The 23,920-nt window shown below is 41.2% G+C and overlaps 1 protein-coding gene and 1 pseudogene across 4 annotated transcripts in view; one reads left to right on the forward strand and one right to left on the reverse strand.

Moving 5' to 3' along the window:
- Positions 1-23,920, reverse strand: part of PDCD1LG2 (programmed cell death 1 ligand 2) — a 115,741-nt gene that overhangs the window by 59,720 nt on the left and 32,101 nt on the right. Inside the window, exon 1 of one of the 3 annotated variants that reach the window (XM_082605879.1) lies at positions 3,004-3,186. The exons of the other annotated variants lie outside the window; for them this stretch is intronic. The gene's annotated coding sequence lies outside the window, so the exon portion shown is untranslated. Of the gene's footprint in view, positions 1-3,003; positions 3,187-23,920 lie in introns of those variants that run through there. 3 annotated transcript variants of the gene reach the window in all.
- On the forward strand, positions 8,482-11,771 carry LOC309806887 (thyroid transcription factor 1-associated protein 26-like; annotated as a pseudogene). Its single transcript has 3 exons — positions 8,482-8,563; positions 10,821-11,198; positions 11,573-11,771. The product of its transcript is annotated as a thyroid transcription factor 1-associated protein 26-like (transcript).

Consider the following 23,920-nt stretch of genomic DNA (forward strand, 5'->3'; position numbering starts at 1 on the left):
ATTTTAGAGGTGCAAACACACAGGGCATGTTGAGGAAGACAATGAACAGCATAACCTGGCTGGAAATAAGTTTGGGACAAGAATGTTGAGAGCTTAATGCCAGGTAGAGCTGCCAATAAAAAACAGTGACAGTCACTCAAAAACTGAGTGACAATAACAAAAAAGTTTGAAAAGATTAAATCTGAGTTTTTTTTTTTTTTCAGTATATAATAGAGGGAGAGTGGAATTGGAGGCCAGCTACTTGATTAGGGGGTCACAGTGTTCACAGATGTTTGCTAAAGCATCTGATTTAGGATCAGAAAAGGGAAGAAAGGGAGAGGAAGGAGAAACTTCCTGTCAATAAGATAAAGGACAGCACAACTGACAAAACAATTGACAAGTGATTAGTCACATGGGAAAGAAACAGAAGCAACAAGTTGACTGTGGTTTTGAGGCCAGACTACCAAAACAATATTGATGTCATTGGGTGGGGGTGAGGGGGAGGAAATATAAGATCAAGAGATAATTTTTTTTTTTGCGGTACGCAGGCCTCTCACTGTTCTGGCCTCTCCCGTTGCGGAGCACAAGCTCCGGACGCGCAGGCTCAGCGGCCAGCCGCTCCGCGGCATGTGGGATCTTCCCGGACCGGGGCACGAACCCATGTTCCCTGCATCGGCAGGCGGACTCTCAACCATTGCGCCACCAGGGAAGCACAAGAGCTGATTTTTAAAGGGAAGATGATGAGTTAGGTTTGAGTCATGAAGTAATGCAAGGCAGTCAAGAAAAATGTAGGTCTGGGGTCTGGGACACAATTTGGGACTAGAGATAAAGATAAAGAAGTTATTTGTAATAAAATGTTAGTTGACTTTGGGGAATGAATTAACTCTCTGAGGGGGAGAGTATAAAAAGAGAGGTTAGGGCTTCCCTGGTGGCGCAGTGGTTAAGAATCTGCCTGCTAATGCAGGGGACACGGGTTCGAGCCCTGGTCTGGGAGGATCCCACATACCGCGGAGCAACTAAGCCTGTGAGCCACAATTACTGAGCCTGCGCGTCTGGAGCCTGTGCTCCGCAACAAGAGAGGCCGCGATAGTGAGAGGCCCGCGCACCGCAATGAAGAGTGGCCCCCGCTTGCCACACCTAGAGAAAGCCCTCGCACAGAAACGAAGACCCAACACAGCAAAAATAAATAAATTAATTAATAAACTCCTACCCCCAACATCTTCTTTAAAAAAAAAAAAAAAGAGAGGTTAGAAAGAAAAGATCTGAACTCTGAGGAATGACCCAAAATTTGGAGAGCAGGAGTAAGAGACCAGAGACAAAAGCAGAGAAGAAATGATCCTAAGAGTGAAAAGCTTCCCCATCACAGTATCTCAGAGTCAAGGGAGGAAATCCCAAGAAGCAGAAGTGGTTGACAATAGAGAGGTCGGGAGACTAAGAACTGGGAATCAGCCCCAGGGTTATTAGAGAGGGCTGGAGGGCATTGAGGTGATTGGGGCTGGATAACCTCTCAGATTCCTTTATCTATCCTGGAATTCTGTTAGTTGATTTGAAGATTAGGGGAACACAACATGAGGGAGCCCCACAGCAGTAGAGCAGCGTGGGACATGAGGAGGTCAGGCTGCAGTTGCCTCATTACAGGGTAACCCAAGTATGCTACAGTTAAGGCATGTGGTATATTTGAACGTTACCACGTGGAATAAAAATGACACACCACAACCTATGGATCACTGTCCAATGCATCTTAAAGAAAGTCAGCTCTGAAGCATGACCCCTAATACTGTCCCTGAGAAATCTGCATCACGTCCATCAGCCCCAATGTCCGCTGTATATTATGCAAATACCCCACATCTGGTGATTCACCTGCCACTTCATCAAATCAATTAATTCAACAACTCAACAAGCACCCAATGAGCACCCATGCATATTGTGAGGCACTGTGAGGGGTACTTGGGATTCAGAGAACCTAAAAGGTGTGGCCTTTGCCTATGAGGAGCTGCAGTTTAATGGAAAGGTGCACAGACAGAAGAAATCTGAGAAGACACGTTGAAGAGTGGGAAAGGAACATCCTGCTGATGGTGAGAGTTCAGGTAATAAAGGCAAATAGACCAGTTCCAAGTGGCAAGAGATAGAGTTCATCTATTCATAGAATCTTAGGCTTCAAAGGGAGCTTAAAAAGCAGCCAGATCAATTGGCATTTGACTCCTGCTACAACTGTTGATTACTGCTCACACTGAATATTCTTACTGTAAATTTTTGTCAATGTATGTCAATCATTCCCTTCCACAGAACCACAGAATTTCAGGGTCACAAGACCTTATTTGTAGGTAATTTCATTCAAGTTCCACCTCCTCACTTCAACCCTTTCTCACATGAATCCATTGTCATAACTTTTCTACTATATGCACCTGGATAGTGACCAATAAATAGCAATAGTTGCAGTTTTCCTTCATTTTGCTAAACATTCTTTCATCATTTTATGTAGAATATTAAGCCTTTTAGTAGGCCCAAATCACGCTTTTGTTAAATAATGGTTGCCTATAAGTTAATGTAATTATAGTTTTTGTTGTTTTTTTTTTTTAACAGCTTACACTTGAATATAGCTTGTAAACACAGGCTAGCCTGGAATGTTGACTGCCTGCCAAAGGGATAATCACAAACAGGTGTTAGATGTAAAAATCCAAATTTTTAAGTTCCATTAACCCTCCAAAATTCTAAGCAGAGAGACAACTTCAGGAGTAAATTTTTTTTGGTGCAGATTTATTTTGTGCAGAAAAAAAAAACTCACCTCATAAAACTGCTCAACAAGAATAATAAGCATAGGACCAGCAAGAGAAATCCTACTATTTTGAGGACAGGAGGAAATTAGCTTGTTTGTGCACCTGAGCACAATTTCTGAGGCAGTTTCCCCTGCCTCCAATGGTGTGGAGAGAAAATGTGCCCATGCTTACCCAACTATGGCACCCTCATCATGGTCTACAACACCAACTCAAAGTATGAGAAAATCTCAACCCACTCGATACTCACATCAGGCCTTGGCACGGCTCCTCAGGCAAAGACGCAAAAGAAAATAGAACAACAAAACAGTTGCTCTTTGTCAGATTCCCTCATAGAAGCCAACAAAACAAACAGCCAAAACAAAAACAAAACGTAGTTTTCTGCCGAGACCAATGCAACAAGCAGTAGCTCCAACCCAGGGTTCTTTTTAGCTGGCAGAGGGACGCACGAGGACAGATAATGGATAATTGTGGGGATAAGGTACACTGAGCAAGACAAGAAAAGATATCATCCCCATCCAACTCAGGCTTTCTCTTAACATGAGTACAATTCAAACCAAAACTGATGCTAAGGAACTGACTGAAGCCCAACCTACTGGCAAGTTTTGGTTTTACTTTCAGTGTCACTTCTCTGCATGCAAGTACCCATTGACCTGTGTGTGCATATTTATTTATTTATGTATTTATTTACTTTAGGTTGTTTCCATGTCTTGGCTATCGTAAATAGTGCTGCAATGAACACTGGGGTGCATGTGTCTTTTTTTTCTTTTGTTATTGGTTAAAAAAAATTTTTTTAACATCTTTATTGGAGTGTAATTGCTTTACAAAGGTGTAGTTTCTGCTTTATAACAAAGTGAACCAGCTATACATATACATACATCCCCATATCTCCTCCCTCTTGTGGCTCCCTCCCAACCTCCCTATCCTACCCCTCTAGGTGGACACTAAGCGCCAAGCTGATCTCCCTGTGCTATTTGGCTGCTTCCCTCTAGCTATCTATTTTACATTTGGTAGTGTATATATGTCAATGTTACTCTCTCACTTCGTCCCAGCTTACCCTTTCCACACCCCATGTCCTCAAGTCCTTTCTCTACGTCTGCGTCTTGATTCCTGTCCTGCCCTAGTTTCACTAGAACCTTTTTTTTTTTTTTTTTTGTGGTACAGGGGCCTCTCACTGTCGGGGCCTCTCCTGTTGCGGAGCACAGGCTCCGGACGTGCACGCTCAGCGGCCATGGCTCACGGGCCCAGCCGCTCTGCGGCATGTGGGATCTTCCCGGGCTGGGGCACGAACCCACGTCCCCTGCATTGGCAGGCGAACTCTCAACCACTGCGCCACCAGGGAAGCCCTCACTAGAACCTTTTATTATTTTTTTTAGATTCCATACATATGTGTTAGCATACGGTATTTGTTTTTCTCTTTCTGACTTACCTCACTCTGTATGACAGATTCTAGGTCTATCCACCTCACTACAAATAACTCAATTTTGTTTCTTTTATGGCTGAGTAATATTCCATTGTATATATGTGCCACATCTTCTTTATCCATTTATCTGTCGATGGACACTTAGGTTGCATCCATATCCTGGCTATTGTAAACAGAGCTGCAGTGAACATTGTGGTACATGACTCTTGTTGAATTACGGTTTTCTCAGGGTGTATGCCCAGCAGTGGGGTTGCTGGGTTATATGGTAGTTCTATTTTTAGTTTTTTAAGGAACCTCCATACTGTTCTCCATAGTGGCTGTATCAATTTACATTCCCACCAACAGTGCAAAACGGTTCCCTCTTCTCCACACCCTCTGCAGCATTTATTGTTCGTAGATTTTTTGATGATGGCCATTCTGACTGGTGTGAGGTGATTCCTCATTGTAATTTTGATTTGCATTTCTCTAATGATTAGTGATGTTGAGCATCCTTTCATGTGTTTGTTGGCAATCTGTATATCTTCTTTGGAGAAATGTCTATTTAGGTCTTCTGCCCATTTTTGGATTGGGTTGTTTTTTTTTTGATATTGAGCTGCATGAGCTGTTCGTAAATTTTGGAGATCAATCTTTTTCAGTTGCTTCATTGGCAAATATTTTCTCCCATTCTGAGGGTTGTCTTTTGTCTTGTTTTTGGTTTCCTTTGCTGTGCAAAAGCTTTTAAGTTTCATCAGGTCCCATTTGTTTATTTTTGTTTTTATTTCCATTCCTCTAGGAGGTGGGTCAAAAAGGAATTTGCTGTGATTTATGTCATAGAGTGTTCTGCCTATGTTTTCCTCTAAGAGTTTGATAGTGTCTGGCCTTACATTTGGGTCTTCAATCCATTTTGAGTTTATCTTTGTGTATGGTGTTAGGGAGTGTTCTAATTTCATTGGTTTACACATAGCTGTCCAGTGTTCCCAGCACCACTTATTAAAGAGGCTGTCTTTTCTCCATTGTATATTCTTGCCTCCTTTATCAAAAATAAGGTGACCATATGTGAGTGGGTTTATCTCTGGGCTTTCTATCCTGTTCCTTGATCTATATTTCTGTTTTTGTGCCAGTATCATAGTGTCTTGATTACTGTAGCTTCTTTGTAGTAGAGTCTGAAGTCTGGGAGCCTGATTCCTCCAGCTCCATTTCTCTTTCTCAAGATTGCTTTGGCTATTCAGGATCTTTTGTGTTTCCATACAAATTGTGAAATTTTTTGTTCTAGTTCTGTGAAAAAATGCCATTGGTAGTTTGATAGGGATTGCATTGAATCTGTAGATTGCTTTGGGTAGTATAGTCATTTTCACAATGTTGATTCTTCCAATCCAAGAACATGGTATATCTTTCCATCTGTTTGTATCACCTTTGATTTCTTTCATCAGTGTCTTATAGTTTTGTGCATACAGGTCTTTTATCTCCTTGGGTAGGTTTATTCCTGGGTATCTTATTCTTTTTGTTGCAGTGGTAAATGGGAGTGTTTCCTTAATTTCTCTTTCAGATTTTTCATCACTAGTGTATAGGAATTTAAGAGATTTCTGTGCATTAACTTTGTATCCTGCTACTTTACCAAATTCATTGATTAGCTCTAGTAGTTTTCTGTTGGCATCTTTAGGATTCTCTTTGTATAGTATCATGTCATCTGCAAAGAGTGACAGCTTTACTTCTTCTTTTCTGATTTGGATTCCTTTTATTTCTTTTTCTTATCTGATTGCTGTGGCTAATACTTCCACAACTATGTTGAATAATAGTGGTGAGAGTGGACAACCTTGTCTTGTTCCTGATCTTAGAAGAAATGGTTTCAGTTTTTCACCACTGAGAAGGATGTTGGCTGTGGGTTTGGCATATATGGCCTTTATTATGTTGAGGTAAGTTCCCTTTAGGCCTAAATTCTGGAGGGTTTTTATCATAAATGGGTGTTGAATTTTGTCAAAAGCTTCTTCTGCATCTATTTAGATGATCATATGGTTTTTATCCTTCAATTTGTTAATATGGTTTATCACATTGACTGATTTGCATATATTGAAGAATCCTTGCATTCCTGGGATAAACCCCACTTGATCATGGTGTATGATCCTTTTAATGTGCTGTTGCATTCTGTTAGCTAGATTGTGTTGAGGATTTTTGCATCTATGTTCATCAGTGATATTGGCCTGTAGTTTTCTTTCTTTGTGACACCTTTGTCTGGTTTTGGTATCAGGGTGATGGTGGCCTCGTAGAATGAGTTTGGGAGTGTTCCTCCCTCTGCTATATTTTGGAAGAGTTTGAGAAGGATAGGTGTTAGCTCTTCTCTAAATGTTTGATAGAATTCGCCTGTGAAGCCATCTGGTCCTGGGCTTTTGTTTGTTGGAAGATTTTAAATCACAGTCTCAATTTCGGCACTTTGATTGGTCTGTTTATATTTTCTATTTCTTCCTGATTCAGTCTCAGAAGGTTGTGCTTTTCTAAGAATTTGTTCATTTCTTCCAGGTTGTCCATTGTATTGGCATATGGTTGCTTGTAGTAATCTCTCATGATCCTTTGTATTTCTGCAGTGTCAGTTGTTACTTCTCCTTTTTCATTTCTAATTCTGTTGATTTGAGTCTTCTCCCTTTTTTTCTTGATGAGTCTGGCTAATGGTTTATCAATTTTTTTTATTCTCAAAGAACCAGCTTTTAGTTTTATTGATCTTTGTTATTGTTTCCTTCATTTCTTTTTCATTTGTTTCTGATCTGAAATTTATGATTTCTTTCCTTCTGCTAACTTTGGGTTTTTTTTGTTCTTCTTTCTCTAATTGCTTTAGGTGTAATGTTAGGTTGTTTATTTGAGATGTTTCTTGTTTCTTGAGGTAGGATTGTATTGCTATAAACTTTCCTCTTAGAACTGTTTTTGCTGCATCCCCTAGGTTTTGGGTCATCGTGTTTTCATTGTCATTTGTTTCTAGGTAGTTTCTGATTTCCTCTTTGACTTCTTCAGTGACTTCTTGGTTATTTAGTAGTGTACTGTTTAGCCTCCATGTGTTTGTATTTTTTACAAGTTTTTTCTGTAATTGATATCTAGTCTCATAGCGTTGTGGTCAGAAAAGGTACTTGATACGATTTCAATTTTCTTAAATTTACCAAGGCTTGATTTGTGACTCAAGATATGATCTATCCTGGAGAATGTTTCATGAGCACTTGAGAAGAAAGTGTATTCTGTTGTTTTTGGATGGAATGTCCTATAAATATCTTAAGTCCATGTTGTTTAATGTATCATTTAAAGCTTATGTTTCCTTATTTATTTTCATTTTGGTTGATCTGTCCATTGGTGAAAGTGGGGTCTTAAAGTCCCTTACTGTGGTACTGTTGATTTTCCTTTTTATGGCTGTTAGCAGTTGCCTTATGTATTGAGTTGCTCCTATGTTGGGTGCATAAATATTTACAATTGTTATATCTTCTTCTTGGATTGATCCGTTGATCACTGTGTAGTGTCCTTCTTCATCTCTTGTAATAGTCTTTATTTTAAAGTCTATTTTGTCTGACATGAGAATTGCTACTCCATCTTTCTTTTGATTTCCACTTGCATGGAATATCTTTTTCCATCCCCTCACTTTCAGGCTGCATGTGTACCTAGGTCTGAAGTGGGTCTCTTGTAGACAGCATACATATGGGTCTTGTTTTTGTATCCATTCAGCCAGTCTATGTCTTTTGGTGGAAGCATTTAATCCATTTACCTTTAAGGTAGTTATTGATATGTATGTTCCTATTACCATTTTCTTAATTGTTTTGGGTTTGTTATTTTACGTCTCTTCCTTCTCTTGTGTTTCCTGCCTAGACTAGTTCCTTTAGCATTTGTTGTAAAGCTGGTTTGGTGGTGCTGAATCTCTTAGCTTTTGCTTGTCTGTAAAGGTTTTAATTTCTCCATCGAATCTGAATGAGATCCTTGCTGGGCAGAATAATCTTGGTTGTAGGTTTTTCCCTTTCATCACTTTAAATATGTCCTGCCCCTCCCTCTGGCTTGCAGAGTTTCTGCTGAAAGATCAGCTGTTAACCTTATGGGGGTTCCCTTGTATGTTATTTTTTGTTTACCCCTTGTTGCTTTTAATATTTTTTCTTTATATTTAATTTTTGATAGTTTGATTAATATGTGTCTTGACGTGTTTCTCCTTGGATTTATCCTGTATGGGACTCTCTGTGCTTCCTGGACTTGATTGAAAAAATATGGAACGCTTCAGGAATTTGCGTGTCATCCTTGTGCAGGGGCCAGGCTGATCTTCTCTGTATCGTTCCAATTTTAGTATACATGCTGCCAAAGTTAGCACGCATGTGCACATTTAGGAGTAGGAGAAGGGGAGGGAAAGAAGAATACCAGCATGTTCTAGCTACGTACCAAGAACTTTACACAGGTATCATTATTTGTTTTCTGGGGCTGCCATAACAAATCACCACAAACTGGGTGGCTTAAAACAGCAGACACTGTACTTACAGTTCTCTCACAATTCTGGAGACTAGAAGTCTGAGATCAAGGTGTCACATGGCCATACTCCTGCTGAAGGCTCCAGGAAAGAATGCTTCCTTGTCTATTCCTAACTTCCGGGGGCTCCTGTCAAGCCTTGGCATTTCTTGGCTGCAGCAGATCATTCCAATCTCTGCCTTCATCTTTTCATGATCTTATTCGTTGTGCATATCATTGCATGTCTTTCCTCTTCTTATAAGGACACCAGCCATTGGGTTAGTGCCCACCCTATTCCAGTATGACCTCATGTTAACTAATTACATCTGCAAACACACTACTTCCAAATAAGGTCACATTTGGAGGCTCCAGGTGGATATGGAATTTGGGGGGAACATTATTCAAGCTGCTACGGTACTTCATTTCATTCTTGGAGCAACTTGTGGTCTAGATACTGTTAGACCCATTTTACATATGAGGAAACAGTTGACATCGAGCAGCCTTTCCTCAGTTGCATGGTTGTACTTGAACTCAGGCCTCTGAGGCCCCATTACACCACGAGGCTTTTCATTAGTGAGACTCAAACCTGATGGCAAGAAAAGGCCAACTTGCATGCAGTCCTGATGACCAATCCAATTCCGACCTCCTCGTTTCTCTTGGGCTCATAAGAGTGGGGTCAGAAGAGACAGGGTAGGTTTTCTAAGCCATGTTTCTCTAATGTGTTCTAGTCCTCTTCACATGCCTTGCCTCTATGTCCTCCCCCAACCTAACTGTTTTTATTCTGAAAAAGCAGCTTTCTCGTTTCCTCCTTCTCATTCTTTTTACTTTATCCCTTAAAGAAGAAGGGATGAAATTTGTAGTAGCTACAAATGGGAGTGGCTGCGTAGACCCCAAGAACAGGGCTGTGTGGGGAACTGCTTCTCCACCCATAACTCCAGGCATGTAGTTTCAGTGAGCATTGCCTGCTCTTACTTGACCTCCCTTCCTCAGCTACCGTGATTGGCTGAGGAATGGGCATATGTCCTCTGCAAGACTCTAAGAGCTTAGTGTCTATAGAGTCCACACACCACCCACCAGAGCTCCTGCCCCTCTTTAGCAGGGAGATATACTCCCCCATTGTTTCCCTTCCTCTACCTCATCTGGGCTCCCTCCTGTCTCAGTCTACATCTCTCCACCCTTCCCTCTGGGCAGCTCAGTTCTTCCTCCACACCTAGGCTTGGGAAAACAGACTCATCTCGGCACAAAGGAAAGCCCTGGGGTTTTCACAACAGGGCCCAAATAAAACTCAAAGTTATATCTCAGCACATTTTCCTGCCTCATAAATCTATATGCCTCAAAAAAAATACTGGAGGAGTAGATACCAAGGTGTTAACAGGGGCGTTTCTGGGTGGAGGACTTGCACATGGTTTTTTACTTTCTCTTTTTTCCCTTTTATTTTATTTTCTAAATAACTTGCCATGGACACATTTTTAAAAAAAAATCAGCAATGGAGAGTATAGTTAAATTGCTAAACAACAGCAACAAGAAAACATTTTTAGAACTTGGCATAGTTGCACTGATACTTAGTAATGGGAAATTGGAATTTAGGTCATAAATATTGCATAATAATGATCTCACTAGTGTACACAATCAGTCTACAAAGCTCTTTTCATTTTCTAGAAGGGAAGGTTGAGGTGAAGAGAGATTACGTGGCTTAACCAAAGACTGATCACCTTGTTAGTGCAGGGCAGGGTTCATTTCTGGTTTTTCCTCCCAAAATATTTTCCTCCGAAAGCAATGCGATACAATGCAATGTGATATGATATGATGCATTATAAATATGTGAGGGAGACTAAGAGGTACAAACTTCCAGTTGCAAAATAAATGAGTCCCAGACATAAAATGTAGAGTATGGGGAATATAGTCAATAATTACGTAATATCTTTGTGCAGTGACAGATGGTAACTAGACCTTATCATGGTGATTATTTTGAAATGTATAGAACTATTGAGTGAGTCCTTTGTGGTTTTCTGGTGACATGGTTGGTGTGCCATGGCACTGGTGAGGCTGGCAGCAAGGTGGCAGACAGGGAATTTTGGGACACGTGGTGAAGGAGCTTCATAGGTAGGATTCAAGAATAATAATGTGAAACAGAGGATATGGCAATCTAACCATCTGCAAGCCTTCATGGGGAGTGTTCTTGAGGGACAAGAACACTGCATTTTGAAAAGGAAAGATTCAGCAAAATTACAAGAAATTACTATGGAGGGTAAAGAAGGCTCAAACCACACAGGAGTCCCAATTCACAGATTGGTACCCTGATCATCTGAAACATCTCTATTTAGATGAAGAGGAAAGACTCAAGAATCAACTTAGAATAGTTGACCAGCCTTTGTTAGAACAAGTTGACTGGCCTTTGTCAGAAGAACAAGTTGATCAGCCTTTGTCAGAAGAGCAATGTAACATTGACCAGGCATTGTCTGAAGAACACTGTAGCAATGAACAACCTCAGCCAGAAATAATGTAGCATAAGAGTAAACTCCATTACTATGCCAAAGAAAAATAAAAGAAAACATCAAATCAAAAAGCACATGAAGGGGACTTCCCTGGTGGCACAGTGGTTAGGAATCTGTCTGCCAATGCAGGGGACACAGGTTTGATCCCTGGTCAGGGAACTAAGATCCCACATGCTGCAGAGTGGCTAAGCCCACGCACCACAACTACTGAGCCTGCGCTCTGGAGCCCGTGAGCCACAAATGCTGAGCCCACATGCCACACCTACTGAAGCCTGCACGCCTAGAGCCCGTGCTTCGCAACGAGAGGGGTCACTGCAATGAGAAGCCCGCACACCACAACGAAGAGTGGTCCTCGCTTGCCGCAACTGGGGAAAGCCTGCACGCTGCAGTGAAGACCCAATGCAGCCAAAAATAAATAAATAAAATACATAAATTTATTAAAATTTTTTTAAAAAAAGCACTGGAAGAATATGAACAGGTACAAGCTAAGTGTGTTGCTAAGAAACAAGAATTTGAGAGTAGAAAACAAGAGAGAGAAGAAGCTCAAAGGCTCTACAATAAGAAGAAAAAGTGTTCAAAATATTGAGCAAAAGGACTATAAAAGGCCAACCAAACTTGAATTTACAAATGGAGTAGCTTCTTAAAAAAATACAAGAACAAAATTAAGTCAGACATGTCATCCTTAATCAAGGGTTAAAATATCTGCCGTTCACTGAGTTCTCTGTATACGTACTAAACCTCCTAACAATTAACTAAATTTATCGGCAGAAACTGGGTTGCTAAGCTATGCTAAATTTAAAATGTCCAAATATATGTGTTTTTGTAAGAGAAAATTTTCTATGTATGTTCTACCTAATATTCTTTTATAAAAAATTTATTTGCATCTGAAGGAAGGTTGGCCTGGAGAACTGAAAGAACCTCCTCCTATTTGAGAGACAGGTTCAAGCATATAATACTTTTGCACCATATGAAATTCAGACGAAATAAAATGTTAAAAAAAATGGAGTTACTATGTTGTATACGAGGAACTAACATAGTGTTGTAGATCAATTAACCTTCAAAAGCAAACAAACTCATAGAAAAAAAAGATCAGCTTTATGGTTACCAGAGTTAGGGGTGGGTGGAGGGGGAACTGGATGAAGGCAGTCAAAATGTACAAGCTTTCAGTTATAAGGTAAATAAGTACCAGGTATGTAATGTACAACATGATAAACATAATGAGCAGTGCTGTATGTTACATATGAAAGTTGTTAACAGAGTAAATCCTAAGAAAGGGAAATTTTTTAAAAATTTCTCTGATTTTGTATTTATATGAGATGATAAATATTCACTAACTTATTGTGGCCATCATTTCATGATGTATTAAGTCAAATCATGATGCTGTACACCTTAAACTTATACAGTGTGGTATGTTAATTATGTCTCAATAAAACTGGAAATAAAAAAAAATGCTCACATAAAGTACCTAGAACAGTGCTTGCCACATAGCAGGTGCTAAATCAGCGTTAGCTATTTCAGGTCCAAAAACAAAGTCCAGTATTTCCCGCTCTGCTAGGCCTTACAGGGAAGAAAAAACAGAACACAGCCTAAGTGTGAGAAAGAAATGCACCCAGGGTTTTTGGGACATGGGCAAAGAGGAAGAGCTCAGGAAGGGGTGAGAACTACAAGAAGCCAGCAATTCACCTAGGACCAGCCTTAGCAACCCTCCTAAAGTCAGGAACCAAACTCTTGATATGAGTTTACCTGGAATGTGACAAAAAGGAATGATGGCTAGCCCCCTCTCTTGAAAATGGGGATAGGGGATTCAGAGGTGGGGAGAAAGTCAAGGCAGAGGGGATTAGATGGAGGAGGGAGGAGTCCATATGTGGGCCACCCTGAAAACTGGCTTTCCTTGAGTTGTGGTCAACCCAGGGGCTGGAGGTTGGTCTCTTACCATCATACCAGAAGTCACATACTTGGCTTGGAATCCCACGTGGTCTCCACCTGCCAAAGAAGGCCTTTGCTCAAAGTGAGGGAAGGGAAAGTGTGGATGGATATTCTGGCCAGAGCAACTGAGGTGGCTGTTTTTAGAAGGAAGGAGGTCCAGGTTTGGCTCACTTTCTGAAAGGCACTCATATAAAAGAGAGTTTTATGGTTTGATGTAAACTGATGATTAAGTACTTTTCCTGCCCTAGCACCCCTCATGTTACTGAATGGAGAATAAATAACTGGGGAGATGGCTCCTTGTTGAGAAAAAAGTTACTAAAGTCACAAAGGTCAAGTTTCATTAAGGTCAAATTCCTCAGGTAAATCTCCCAATTGCAGGGGTGGGGGCAGGAAATGAGGGTGGAGAAGAGAGGGGTATGGGAGAAGTTGAACTGCTCCGCTGGCCTTTAACAATGAAAAATAAAAGAGAGGGATTCAAGACAAGGAGGAGGTTCTGGAAGGCCTGGAAGGAATGTGTCCTGTCCTCTTCTTCTCTCATTCTTGGGGAGAAGGAGGAGATGTGGGACACACATCCTTGACATTTGAGAGTGCCCTTATGTAGAGATTAATACCTGCTTCTTGCCTGAAATTTCTGAAGGGGGAGGTTCACTGGAGTTTAGGGGGGTGAGGGTGTGAAGGGCTGTAGGGTTGTTTTCAGGGATGAAGAAAATTCAGGCACCCCTCATTCCAGGACCCTGAGCCTTTAGTGACCTCTGAACACCCCAAAAGTTATTGTGGCTTCAGGCGACACAGAGGGAGGGAAATCAGGGGCACAGGAGTCCTGGGCCCTTATCAGGACCACTGACATTAGACTGACCAGGGGGAGCCTGGGAATATTTCCCTCCCCCACTCCAAGATAACAGAGCCACAGTTTAGCCTGTTCTGGGAGAAAGGGGGGATATTTGAAAAGCACATATGATTGGAATTTCAAGTGGGACTGGATTCTAGCAGTTCCCCCAAAAGTTAAACATAGATTTACTGTGTGACCCAGCATTCTACTCCTAGGTATATACCCAAGAGAATGAAAATATATGTCTACACAAGATGTATACATGATGTGCGGACACCAAGGGGGGAAGTGGTGGGGGGCAGGTGGTGGTGGGATGAATTGGGAGATGGGGATTGACATATATACACTAATATGTATAAAACAGATAACTAATAAGAACATGCTGTATAAAAAAATAAATAAAATAAAATTCAAAAAAAAGATGTATGCATGAATGTTCATAGCAGCATTATTCATAATAGCCAAAAAGTGGAAAGAACTCAACTGTCCAGCAACTGGTATATGGACAAATAAACTGTGTTATATCCATACAATGCAGTATAATTTAGCTTAAAAAAATTGATACATGCCACAATATGGATGGACCTGGGAAATATCATGCTAAATAGAAGAAGCACATATTATAAAATTCCATTAAATGAAATGTCCATAATAGACAAATCCATAGGAACAGAAAATAATGAGTGGTTGCCTAGAACTAGGGGTATGGGGGGGAGGTAGATGGATGGCTGATAAAGGGTATGGGGTTTCATTTCCAGATGATAAAAATGTTTTTAAGTTGGTTGTAGTGATTGTTGCACAATTCCATACATATACCAAAAAAAAAAAAAAAACACTGAATGGTACACTTTAAATAGGTGAATTGTATGGTATGTAAATTATATCTTAAAAAGCTGTTAGAAAACATGGGGCTGGATTGAGTCGCGATAAATGATCTGCAAATTATGAAACTGGACTGAGATGTGATGGAGGTCACTCTGCCCAACGGGCTAGGAGGTTTGACAGGATGCTGTTGGCAATAGTTACTAGAAAACAGTTGCTAGCATCTTCAACCATGTAGCCCAGATAAGCTGTTCAGAGAGAAAACCTATGAAAGAAGCAGACGAGAAAGAGAGACAGCCCTAACTAGAATCTTGGTCCTTGTTTCAGGCCCTTTCACAGTCTGGGTTGTGGTCCCAGTGTCAGGTTTGGCCAGATACCTGTGTGGAATTATGATTTTTGCTCAAGTGCATCTCTGCTACATCGGACAGTTCTAAGAACACAAAGGAGCAAAAATGCCTGAGATTTACCTACTGCTGCATGCTGACTAGGCCTGACCTCGTTTTTAGGGTGGTTGGGAGGAGAAGGACAAGGTAGACCTACAGAACCAAATAATCTACATGTGTTCTAAATTTTCTCCTTTTTCCTTGTCCTGACTCATCTCTGGGAGGAGAGAGGGAGGCAAAACTGTTGAACCCAGACGTCTAGGATTGCTGTAAGATGAAACTGGTGTTGTCCCTGCAACTGAGACTGAAGGGTCCCCAGAGTCCCAAAATTTTAGGAACTCTGCACCAGAAATGGAGACAAAAGACCAAATATATATTTCTCATTATAAATCACAATATCACACAGCCATTTCACCCAGGGACTTCCTAACCAGGGCTGATCAAGACTACAATATGTTCCCAGGACTAAATGGATGAGGGAATCAATCACCTGAAGCCTGAACCTGGGGAAGCAGGTGCAGTGCTTGACCAAGTGGAGGGGACATCTGAATTCATTGTCACATAAAGGAAGTCTGAGGTTCCCACACTGGTCTTTGGTTTCAATTCGGTTCGGGAAAAAAAAAAAGTGAAATGATGATTCATCTCTTCAAATTCAGTAAGGGGCAGAGGAGACTGCTGACTCATGTTTTGGGGTCAGATCAATGGTTCCCAAACCTGGCTGCACAGCAGAATCCCCTGGGGAACTTCAAAAACATACAGATGCCTGGGCACTACTCCAGACCTCCTGATTCAAAATCTCAAGGGGTGGGGTCCAAAAATCTGTATTTTTCAAAATTTTGATCAGGTGGTTCTGAATTAACCAGCCTGTCCTAATTGGTGACTCAGCATTAGGGAATCCCTAGGTTTGATGACGCTGGTCACAACAAGATTTGTGAAGAAAAGTAAGTAAAAGGGAGAAAAAGAAGGTGAGAACCCAGAGACAAACAGTGGCTATTTAAATATCTGGCTTACATAAAAAGAAATGAAATTGAGTTATTTGTAGTGAGGTGGATGGATCTAGAGACTGCCATACAGAGTGAAGTAAGTCAGAAAGAGTAAAACAAATACCGTATGCTAACACATATATATGGAATCTAAAAAAAAATTGTTCTGAAGAACCTAGGGGCAGGACAGGAATAAAGACACAGATGTAGAGAATGGACTTGAGGACACAGGGAGGGGGAAGGGTAAGCTGGGACAAAGTGAGAGAGTGGCATGGACGTATATCCACTACCAAATGTAAAATAGATAGCCAGGGGCTTCCCTGGTGGCGCAGCGGTTGAGAGTCCACCTGCCGATGCAGGGGACACGGGTTCGTGCCCCGGTCCGGGAGGATCCCACATGCTGCGGAGCGGCTGGGCCCGTGAGCCATGGCCGCTGAGCCTGCGCGTCCGGAGCCTGTGCTCCGTAACGGGAAAGGCCACAACGGTGAGAGGCCCAAGTACCGCAAAAAAAAAAAAAAAAAAATAGATAGCCAGTGGGAAGCAGCCACATAGCACAGGGAGATCAGCTCAGACCTTTGTGTCCACCTAGAGGGGTGGGATAGGGAGGGTGGGAGGGAGATGTAAGAGGGAGGAGATATGGGAACATATGTTTATGCATAACTGATTCACTTTGTTATACAGCAGAAATTAACACACACTTGTAGAGCAATTATACTCCAATAAAGATGTTAAATAAATAAATGAATTTGGCTTATGTCTGTCTGTGCCTCTTTGATTTTCTTTTGCTAAGAAGAGCTGATACTATGAGCCTCAGGTTACCAGTGGGGAGAAAAGTGGAAGCACTCAGACATGAGTTTATCTCTCCTAAGGTGCCAGAATTAGTGGCAGGTTGACTTTTAGAAACCATGGTAACTGGTTAGAGGGGTGGAGAGCAGTTGACACAGGGGGCTGAAAAGTTGGATCAGGCTCCACTCCTCACCAGCTGTGTGAGTTGACTGCTCTGAGCATTGGCAGTAAAATGCCTGAACCAAGAGAAGGAGTCCTGTTAATGATATTTTGTAATTTACATAGAATACCCAGAATTTCTTGCATTAGGTGATTAAAGTGAAATAGGGCCTGCTGGTCCCTTTTGCTTAAGTGGCATGTTAAAAATTAGTGACTTCTTTATTTAATGACCATTCTTACTCTGAACTTGGTGTCAGATGAGGTGGAAAGCAGAAAACAAAAAATAAAGAAATTAATATGCAAGCACTTCTTTCCCTAACTATTACTCTGGAATCTTAAGACCCCATGGCTGTAATTTTCACATATTCAGTCCACAAAGAATGCTTATTAATTAAACAATGTTATGTTCCAGGCACCAGGGATGCAGAGGTACCCAAGACATTGTTTCTGCCTCAAGGGGTTCATGTCCAGTGGTGAAGAAGACAAATGGGCAGAATTCTCGTAGAGGGTGGTAAATGCAGGCACAGAGAGTGTGCAGCTGTCTTCCAGCCTCTCTGACAACTTGTCCACCGGCGGACACCGGGGCCTGCCTCTCAGCCTGAGATGGAATGTTGGTGGTGACAGTGGGGGGGCAGTATAAGTGCCACAACAGAAGTAGTTCCTAGGTCGGTACACAGTATAGAGGGGAGACTAATTAATTCTAGGCTGGATGGCTTAAGAAGGCTTCCTTGTTTTACAAAAGAGAAAGATGAAGCTTAGAGGGATTCAGTAAACAAATGGACAGTGGGAGGCTGAAGAGCCTTCAGAAACAGCAGGGGAAAGAGGACAGAGTCCTGCTCCCATCACCTGCCCACTCCTCAGACCTCAGCACCCTCACTCCTTCCTGCAGAGAAGGAGCAGGTGAGCCATACTCAGAGTAGCACAGGGGTCATGACCAGAGACCTCTGCCCAAATCTCTGTTACATCGTGTACCAGCGTGAGACCTTGAACAAATGACTTTCTCTCTTGGATTCTGTTTCATCTTTTAAGAAATAAGGATAATAAAAGACCTGCCTCATAGCATTGTTATATAGATTAAATGATCTGAGACAGGGAAAATGCTTAGAACAGGGCCTGCTGGCACGTAGTAAGTGCTCAGTAAACGTTAATTATATTATTCTTATGCTGTTACCTGGTTGGTGTGGCCAACCCAAGCTCAACCTAAAACCTAGCTCATTTTTCCCCCTCACAAAATGTAAAAAGCTTAGTTTTTATATTGCAAAATGATACATTGTATCATTGTAAAATATTTTTTTAATGAAAAAAAAAAAGTAAAGATACCTACCTACCTAACCCCAGAGATAACTGCTTTTATATTTTGGTAAACATAATTTTCTATAGCTCTCTGGACACATCTATATGAATGCAACTTTAGTAAGTGGCATTGTATCAGGATGCTATTCAGTGAATGGCTATTATTACTCATCAAAGATATTGTATCTTTCCATGTCAATAATTATAGATCCCATAATTATTTGTAAAAACTGGTAAGTATTTTATTGTATGGTTATACCATAATTTATTTATGCCATCCCCTAGTGTTGGTCAGTTAGGTTAGTTCTAATATTGTTGATATTGCACAACAGTGGACCACTGAATGACCCTACACAGTCAGCTGTGGGCCCTTGTCTGATTATTTCCTGGGACAACTTGCTGTAAGTGGAGTCTCTGGATCAAAGGGTATTAACCTGAAGACATGTGTCTCATTAAAGTAACTCATATTGCGAGAAAAGAGACTGGCTAGTCAGCTGGCTTGACAGGGTGGCTTTTGCAGCAACTTGTTGTGGGAGGACAATTAGGCTAATGATCAGTTTGTGGGAGAGCAAATATGTGGAGGCAGTCCCCGCCCTCGGGTTTCAAACATGTTCCCACACTAGCAGGTAATTTTTCAGGCCTGAGAAGGAACTCTGTGGGAGAATTTACTGACCTCTTTGTTAGAGCACCAGTGCCCTAGAATTTCTCTGAATATCTGGCTCTTCTAGGAAATCAGTTAGGGAAGTTCAATTGGCTGATAATCTCACTTAACTTTTAAGGAACCTTTTAAGGGTATAATGTCCAAGGGTATTTTGTGCCAATCAGGCTTGGGGAAGATTTTTCTTAGCCCCAAACTTTCCTCATCGCTTGGCCAGTGATCCTGAGCATTTTCCTTAGCAAATGAAGCTGAGATGTGAGGCAACAAACAAGAGTGGTGGCCATAAGACTCAGCGCCTTCTACTGACCAGAGAGTAATGAAAGATGAAGAGAGGGTGGAAAGGAGATGGACACAGGCTGGACTGCATCAAGGGTGGGCCAGGTCAGACTCTTACAGGTGGAGGAAGGTGAGGGAAATGTCTGGCCCTCCACGCTAAACCAGGGATCTCCCATTCTACCCATTTTATTCCAGTCTCCCTTCCTGACCACCTCAGACACTGTCCTAGCATGGACATTCCAACACATAGGCTTGGTGTGGGTGAGGAGTGATCAGGAGGAATTAGTGGAGCACGCGGTCTGCTACGCCTTTTAGTAATTCCTAACTGAAGTGGAACGCAGTAACACAGGCTAACATTCACAGAAGCCTAAATATTGCCAGGGCAGTTCCAAGAACTTTATGTGTATTAACCCGTTTAACTCTCACAGCAACCCCAGGAGGTAGGTACTCTCGTGGATCCCATTTTATAAATAGGGAAACTGAGGGCCAGAGGAGGTAAACAATTTGCTGAAGGTCACACATCAGGTAAATGGGAGAATTGAGGTTTAACCTTCATGTCTAATTCCGGGGTTCCTTTATTTACTATTGCTTCTCTTCATTATTGTAAGAATGGGTATCTATGATTCTATCTTCAACCAGACACTCCCAAAATAATCAGAAAAAATATACATATATACACATACATACATATCAGGGGTAACCTTAGAGAAGCTAATAGGAGTTCTTGAGCCTGTTGGTCAAAGTGAAACCTCTTAGATTAATCAAAGGCTAATAAATAAAAGAAGATTCGATGGAGCCCCTCCAGGCCTGGGACTGGGAAAGAAAACACCATCCTTAGTGGCAGATCCCTGGGGATTCTAGCTGGGGTATGTATGACATTATGTGACAGCCACATGCTTTGCATTAAAAGTAGGAGAAATGTGAGCATCTTTGCTTTTACTCTTTGTCAACTCTAGTTTCTTTACTTTTCCCTCCTTGTTCCTTTTGTCCCTTCTTCATAGGCTGCAGCTGCTTTGTATCCAACACACACACACTATTCATTTCTCACTTGTGCACATACATATATAGATTATATAGTTATACATCTATATATCCATATCTATGTATATATACATATATATTTCATACATACACAATTTGTCTCCACAAATTGTTAATTTTCTAAAAATGTTATTAAGTCATCAGGTTTAGGAAATGTTTTACTCCATGTACTGTATTTATAAGGTCATGAAATTATGACCTCACTGCTCAAGAAAACAGGACAATAGTTGGGTCAAATGAGGTACCCAAGATAGCCAGATGCCCAGTCAGAGGCCTGAGCCATTATATGATACTGAGAATGAAGAGACAGAGATGCTGGGAGAAGTGACCAAAAAGTGGACAGAATCAGCAAGCCATCGAGCAGTGGATGGGAAGGAAGGACACTGGGCTGGCTGGGAGGTCTGGCCTGAAGAGGGAGAGCTCTGCATTTCCATTATGGGTACAGCAGCCAGGATTTTTGCTCCCTGTCCACACCCACACTGGGAAGTGAACACCTAGTAGGAGATTTTAAGGATAGTCATGCTACTTTAACTTGACACAGGCTCATTTGCATAAGACATTTGTTATGTCTTCTTTTCGATAGATGTGCATGTGTGTGCACATGTGTGTGTATGTGACTACTGATTTCCAGTAACTTCCTGAATTTCAAACCAGACCATTCTCATAACTATCCTGACTTTGAGGAAGTAGTCTCCTGTCTTACTTCATTCTTTCTATGTTCACCCCTGTTTCCCCAGTTGTAACTACTCTCTTCATAGCTACAAAACTTGAGGTTTCCCTGACTGTCCACAGACTTTCCAAGTGTTGTCCTTTCACATAATCCTAGAAAAATATCAGAAAAACTTTATTCCAAGCATCATGACCAACATTCATAAATTGTTCTTAGTAGCAATTTGGGTTTTTCTGGATCCACTTTCTCTAAAAGTCCCAACTATCTTCACAACTGGAACTTAATTAATCTACCCAGAAACACCAACCTTCTTGAGAAACAATAAGAAGCAGTATTTCTTCTTCCCAAGCACTATAATGAAATTGTTTTTGGAACAAAGAGAGATCTATATCCTAGGATTCTAGGATGATGTGGGATATCCAGAAAGGATTTAAGGCTCTTCACAAGGGTCTATAACATACAAAAAAAAAAGGAGCAAAAATACAAAGTGGGCTAAGAAAGGGAGGGAAATAAGAATAGACCCCAAACCACAGAGTCTCCTTTTCTCCCTAAGCACACACCAGGAACACACGCTCCCTGCCACGTTGTGCAGGCTTTCCATGGCTGAGCTACCATCAGCTTATGACACCTGTCACCTAACTGTTCCGCTTGCTTCCATGCCCCTTTAATGCTTCCTCCACACTGCAGCAAAACTGATTTCATAACACAAGCTGGATCAATGATCCCCCTGCTTAAAACTTTCAACAACTTCCCACTACACTTAGAATGGAATCCAACTCTTCACCATGGCCCTTAGGTTTCCATCTCATCTTATGCCCTACTCTCCAGTCATTTATTTCACAACAGGAACTTTTTTTTTTTTTTTTTTTTTTTTTTTTTTTTGCTGTACGCGGGCCTCTCACTGTTGTGGCCTCTCCCGTTGCGGAGCACAGGCTTCGGACGCACAGGCTCAGCGGCCATGGCTCACGGGCCCAGCCGCTCCGCGGCATATGGGATCCTCCCAGACCGGGGCACGAACCCGTATCCCCTGCATCGGCAGGCGGACTCTCAACCACTGCGCCACCAGGGAGGCCCAACAGGAACTTTTTACCTCTTAATCTCCCTCACCTATTTCTCTCCTCCCCTGCCCCTTTGGCAACCACTTGTTTGTTCTCTGTATCTATGACTCTTGTCAGTAAAGCTTTATTGGAACGTAGCCACACTCACTCATTTACCTATTATGTATGGCTGCTTTTGACTAAAATGGGAGAGTTGAGTAGTTGCAACCACATGGCCCACAAAGCCTGAAATATTTATTTTATGGCCCTTTATAGAAAAATATTTGTCCAGCCTTTTATAACAGACTAGAGAGAAGGAAGGATAAAGACATAGGGTGTTAGAACACACCCTCACACCATACACAAAAAGAAACTTAAAATGGCTTGAAGACTTAAATATGAGACGACACCATAAAGAGAACACCTAGAAGAGAACATAGGCAAAACATTCTCTGACATAAATCTTACCAATGTTTTCTTAGGTCAGTCTCCCAAGGCAATGGAAATAAAGGCAAAAATAAACAAATGGGACCTAATCAAGCTTATAAGCTTTTGCACAGCAAAGGAAACTATAAACAAAACAAAAAGACAACCTACAGACTGGGAGAGAACATTTGCCAATGATGCAACCTACAAGGGCTTAATTTCCAAAATATACAAACAGCACATACAATTCAATAATAATAATAAAAAAAAAACAATTGATAAATGGGCAGACCTAAATAGACATTTCTCCAAAGAAGACATACAGATGGCCAAGAGACACATGAAAAGATGCTCCACATTGCTAATTATCAGAGAAATGCAAATCAAAACTACAGTGAGGTACCAACTCACACAGGTCAGAATGGCCATCATTTAAAAAGTCTATGAATAATAAATGTTGGAGAGAGTGTGGAGAAAAGGGAACCCTCTTACACTGTTGGTGGGAATGTAAATTGGTACAGCCACTATGGAAAACAGTATGCAGATTCCTCAAAAACCTAAAAATAGAGTTGCCATATGATCCAGCAATCCCACTCCTGGGCATATACCCAGACAACACTATAATTTGAAAAGATACAAGCACACCAATGTTCATAGCAGCACCATTAACAATAGCCAAGACATGGAAACAACCTAAATGTCCATTGAGAGATGAATGGATAAAGAAGATGTGGTATATATAATATATACAATGGACTATTACTCAGCTATAAAAAAGAATGAAATAATGCCATTTGCAGCAACATGGATGGACCTAGAGATTATCATACTAAGCGAAGTAAGTCAGAAAGAGAAAGACAAATACCATATGATATTATTTATATGTGGAATCTAAAATATGACAAAAATGAACATATCTACAAAACAGAAACAGACTCACAGACATAGAGAAGAGGCTTGTGGTTGCCAAGGGGGAGGCGGGTTGCGGGGGGATGGATTGGGAGTTTGGGATTAGCAGATGCAAACTAGTATATATAGGCTGGATAAACGACAAGGTCCTACTGTATAGCACAGGGAACTACATTCAGTATCCTGTGATAAACCATAATGGAAAAGAATATATATATATGTATATGTATATATATATGTATATGTATATATATATGTATGTATAACTGAATCACTTTGCTGTATAGCAGAAATTAACACAACATTGTAAATCAACTATACTTCAATAAAATTTGAAAAAAAAAAAAAGAAAGAAACAGGCATAGGGTAGAGGCTGATTGTGGGGATCTTGAATGAGGAGGCCAAGGTGTTTGGACTTTATCCTTCAGTTAGAGGGAGACACCTGGGCCCCCTGACCAAGAATGTCTGTCTATGGTGACAAAAGTGTGTTTAAAGAGGATTGTACTGGCTTCATTATAAATGTTGAGAACATGGGCGCTAAAAACAAAAGGCAGGGAACACAGGAGGTGGCTGAAATTATTCAAAGCAAGGCAGACACTGTTGGTTATCTACCAGAA

The sequence above is a fragment of the Mesoplodon mirus genome (assembly GCF_964341445.2).
Source record: "Mesoplodon mirus genome assembly, chromosome: 1".
Taxonomy (NCBI): Eukaryota; Metazoa; Chordata; class Mammalia; order Artiodactyla; family Ziphiidae; genus Mesoplodon; species Mesoplodon mirus.